General features: G+C 40.1%; 1 pseudogene; it reads right to left on the minus strand.

The window, feature by feature from the left end:
* Window positions 1-541: 541 nt before the first annotated feature.
* LOC118890842 lies at window positions 542-891 on the minus strand (annotated as a pseudogene).
* Window positions 892-5,232: the final 4,341 nt, after the last annotated feature.

The following is a 5,232-nucleotide window of genomic DNA, read 5'->3' on the forward strand; positions in this document are numbered from 1 at the left end:
GTTACTGTTAATATTTTGAATGAACTGTTATCTGTTTGATCAATTGAGAAGAAGAAAAGTAAAACTTTTAATTTTACTTTCTTTTATTCCTTCTCTGATGCTCTTTCTTTTTTTTTTTTAATTGGAGTATAATTGCTTTACAATGATGTATTAGTTTCTGCTGTAGAATAAAGTGAATCAGCTATATGTATACATGTATCCCCTCCCTCTTGAGCTTCCCTCCCATCCCAACTCCATCCCACCCCTCTAGGTCATCACAGAGCACTGAGCTGATCTCCCCGTGCTATACAGCAGCTTCCCACTAGCTATCTGTTTTACACATGATAGTGTATATATGTCAGTGCTACTGTCTCAGTTGGTCCCACCCTCCCCTTCCCCCACTGTGTCCACAAGTCCGTTCTCTATGTCTGTGTCTCTTTTCCTGCCCTGCAAATAGGTTCATCAGTACCATTTTTCTAGCTTTTTTTTTTTTTAAGTCTAATTTCCAGGTTATTGTCTTTTCAGAGAACAGTATTTCTTCAGTCTCTAAGGACCTAACTCCTTACAGGGGCTTTGGTGGAGGTTGTGGGGCAGCCCCTGCAGGTCTAAATCAGGGTGAAGGTGTTTGGTCCTTCCAGGCTTCCCAAGAAGGAGAACTGTTCCTATCTTGCTGTGAATGGCACAACTCACACAGTAATGTAGTTTCACATACAGCTTGGGAAGCACACAGGCATGGAAAACGCTCGCTTTGGAAATGTCCCTGATGGCTTCGCCCTCTACTATGTTCCAGATGTCAAACTTCGTAACGGCCTTGTCCTTGGGCACGCATCGGGCACAGGTGGTGCAGGGATTAGGCTGCACGTGGCCACAGCCCTTTTTGGCACGACCATTGTTCCTTCTTTCCTTGGTCATCTTGGAAGTGAGGAGGCAAGAGAGCCTCCTCCTTTCTTGATGTAGATCTGAGTTAACGACCTTTATCATTTTCTTTCTCTCTAAAGAACTTCCTTTAAACATGTTTTGCAAGGCAGGTCTACTGGCAACAAAATCCCTCAATTTTTGTCTGTCTGAGAGAGCTTTTATTTCTCCTTCACTTTTGAATGGTAATTTTAAAGGGTACATAATTCTAGGTTGGTGGGGTTTTTCTCTCAGCCCTTTAAATATTTCACTCCACTCTCTTCTTGCTTCCATGGTTTCTGAGGAGAAACCATGTAATGGTTTAAATTTAAACCATATAATGGTTTAAATTTAAATGATGTAAATCTTTCCTTTGCTCATCTATAGATAAGGTGTTTTTTCCCCTCTGGCTTCTTTCTTCTTTTATCTTTGATTTTCTATATTTGAAAACGATATGCCTAGGTGTAATTTTTTTGGCATTTATCCTGTTTGGTGTTCTCTGAGCTTCATGAGTCCGTGGTACTCTGTCTGACATCAATTTGAGGGAATTCTCAGTCATCATTGTTTCAAATATTTCTTCTGTTCCTTTCTCTCTTTCTTTTCCTTCTGGTAACCCCATTATGCATATGTTATGGCTTTTGTAGTTGTCTCACTGTCCTTGGACATCCTGTTCTGTTTTTGGAGGGTTTTTTTTCAGTCTTTGGTCTCTTTGCTTTTCAGTTTTAGAGGTTTCTATTGATGTATCCTCAAGATTAGAGATTCTTTCCACAGCCAGGTCCAGTCTACCAATAAACTGATCAAAGGCATTCGTCATTTCTGTTACAGTACTTTTGATCTCTAGCATTTCTTTTTGGTTCTTTCTTAGGGCTTTTATCTCCCTGCTTACACTCCCCATCTGTTCTTGCATGCTGTCTACTTTATTCATTAGAGCACTTGGCATATTAGTGATAATTGTTTTAAATTGCTGGTCAGATAATTCCAATATCCCTGCCATGCCAGGTACTGATGCTTGTTCTGTCTCTCCAAATTGTGGGGCTTCTTTTGTTTTGGGTTTTTTTTTTTTTTGCCTTTTAGGAGGCTTGTAATTTTTTCTTGATAGCCAAACATGATGTACTGAGCAAAAGGAATTGCTATAAATAGGCTTTTAATGTTCTGGTGGGGAGGTGTGTGTTATGTCTATGATTAGGTTTCAGTTTTTTAGTGGGTCTATGCCTCTGGTCTGTGAACTGCACAAGTGTTTTTTAGTTTTTTTTCTCTTCTCTTTTAGTTGGAACAGGATAGCTAGAATGGGCTAGAGTTGAGTATCATGCCCTGTGTCCTCCCCTTATAGATCCAAGAAGAGTTGTTGATTCTGCAGTTTGTTCAACATTTACTTGTTGTTAGGATGGAGTAGTAACTTCCAAGCTCCTTACATGCAGAACCAGAAACTGTATTCATAAGTTTATTAAAAATCTTTAGTGGGGGACTTCCCCGGTGGCACAGTGGATGAGACTGTGCTCCCAATGCAGGGGGCCTAGGTTCGATCCCTGGTCAGGGAACTAGATCTCACACACATGCCGCAACTAAGAGTTCACATGCTGCAACTAAGGAGCCCGCCTGCCGCAACTAAGACCCAGTGCAACCAAATAAATAAAATTTTTTAAATTTATTTATTTATTTATATTTATTTTTGGCTGTGTTGGGTCTTCGTTTCTGTGCGAGGGCTTTCTCTAGCTGCGGCGAGCGGGGGCCACTCTTCATCGCGGTGCGCGGGCCTCTCACTATCGTGGCCTCTCCTGTTGCGGAGCACAGGCTCCAGACGCGCAGGCTCAGTAGTTGTGGCTCACGGGCCCAGTTGCTCCGCAGCATGTGGGATCTTCCCACACCAGGGCTCGAACCCGTGTCCCCTGCATTGGCAGGCAGATTCTTAACCACTGCGCCACCAGGGAAGCCCAATAAATATTTTTTTAAAAATCTTTAGTGGCAAAAACTGGGTTTTAGTCTGTAAAACTCTGAATATCATCAACCACAGAGAAGATGAGAATGCCATTTTGAGCTTAGCCAGATTTTGAGAAAACAATATCTGAGTTTCACTTTACTCACTAACCTGGAGAATTGTAATTCAAATTGTAATTCAATACCCAAATGTCATGTTATTGTGTATACTGGGCTAAGGTACGTACCCCTTGTATGATATAACTGTGTGGATAACTTGTACATTTAACTTATCAGTACGTACGTACTGACACATACTAGGTACCCAATAAACAGCAGCTTTTAGAATTATTAGGTAAATAGTAAGTGCTTAATAAAGATTTGTTCATTTAAAATATGAAAAATAGACAAAATGGTATTTCATTATTAATACTTATAAATTTTATTTCTCACTGAAATAAGTAGGCTCTTTAGCTGGAACCACAGTTAAGGGAATTCCTCTCCAATTTTTAGGGTTTACTTTCATTCTGAATTATTCATTTACTTCTATGCAATGACATTCCAAATCAGTAATGTGTCATCTTTCAACTGCTGACATCATGGAATTTCCTTGTCTCCAGACATTGCTGCAGATAGGGGGAAAAAAATACAATGTGTTTTCAATTTACTCATTTAAAAAAAAAAATTTTATATACAACTAATTCTTTTTAATAGTTGCACAATTTATTCATTTTAACTTATTCTTTTACCAGTGGTTGAAGTATACTCTTCTTTTTTTTTAACATTTATTTATTTATTTATGGCTGTGTTGGGTCTTCATTTCTGTGCGAGGGCTTTCTCTAGTTGTGGCAAGTGGGGGCCACTCTTCATCGCGGTGCGCGGGCCTCTCATTATCGCGGCCTCTCCCGTTGCGGAGCACAGGCTCCAGACACGCAGGCTCAGTAATTGTGGCTCACGGGCCTAGTTGCTCCGCGGCATGTGGGATCTTCCCAGACCAGGGCTCGAACCCGTGACCCCTGCATTGGCAGGCAGATTCTCAACCACTGCGCCACCAGCGAAGCCCGAAGTATACTCTTAAATGAGCAAACTTGTTTGTATTTCTATTTTTTCTATTTGCTGGACTTTTTTTTGAACAGTGTATATCATGGCCTTTGGGATATCAATGGCCACAATTCAGCACAGTTCTGTTATAGAACATCCAGGGGAACAACTTGAAATCATTGTTTATTTGTTAATAGAGGGAGCTGGAACAGTGATTTTTGGTAGACACTAAACAGGACTTAATATAATTTTATGCTAAGCAGATATATTTCAAAAATAAAAGTGCTTAATGGAATACATGGGAAAGAGATTCTGTACAATACTCTGCCTTTTAAATTCTTAACCACTATATTTATTACTTCAACAATTTCTACCACTCCGTGTCTCAACCTACAAAGTATGCTATGGCCTTGGTGAGAGATTAATGAGAAAGCAGAAAGGTGTCCTAGAATTTGTAGTTACATTTTGAAAGTTTACAAAGGGTATTAAAATTTCTGAAGGATGAATTGTTTAGAATGTTTAGAAAATTAATATATAATTTTGTCAAAACAAGCCTGAAATTTAATAGTCATTTAAGTCATTGTTTTGATCTCATTCTCTTTGCTAGCTATTTTCATTTAGGACAATATCTGGGATGCCAGGGAGAGGGGGGTTCTGTGAAGGGCTTGTCTAAGTGGGGGTGTGCAGGGGTGTGCAGAGAGGGTGTGTGAATGTCCAAGGAGATTTACTGGGTCAAAGAAGATGTGCACATGATGCCATGCTGTGCCCAGTACACAATGGCGACCAGAGTCCATCTGGACACTGCTTCTAGGAAGGCTTGCTCAGAGCACCCTACTCATCAGGTTTTCTTGACCTCAATCTTAGGAAGTACACAAAATGTTTATTAAAACCTAAGTAAGAAAATTAATAGAATTTCATGTTTTATCCTTCATGTAAAATGAGAGAGGAGAAAAATATTTTTCTTTAAACTATCTTCCTGTTCATCTTTTCCGTATTGTAACTAAGACAACTCACATGTATAATTCCACTTTTATAAGACATTGTACCTTATAAATGGCCTCATAATTGTGCTATAGATGTAAACGCTACAGAATCTGTCCAGGAGTGAGTCAGTTATCTGGTTCCACATTCGTTACTGTTCCCTCTGCATTTTCCCACCTAAGTCTGGGTTTTATAGAATGATCACCCTGCTCCAATCCTTCCTTCAGACCTCATTTCCCAGGTGAGTAACACTGATCACAACATTCCCATGGACGAAGGGAGAGTCTGCCGAGAACAGACGTGCCAATCTCAGCCCAGGGTAGGGAGGGCTTTCTTCTTGGTGTCGGCAATCTTGTCCTCATCCAGCTATGAAGAGATCATACAAAATGAAACCCATGTTCAGATATGAGGTTCATGTCTCTT

Source organism: Balaenoptera musculus, chromosome 2 (genome assembly GCF_009873245.2).
Source record: "Balaenoptera musculus isolate JJ_BM4_2016_0621 chromosome 2, mBalMus1.pri.v3, whole genome shotgun sequence".
NCBI lineage: Eukaryota > Metazoa > Chordata > Mammalia > Artiodactyla > Balaenopteridae > Balaenoptera > Balaenoptera musculus.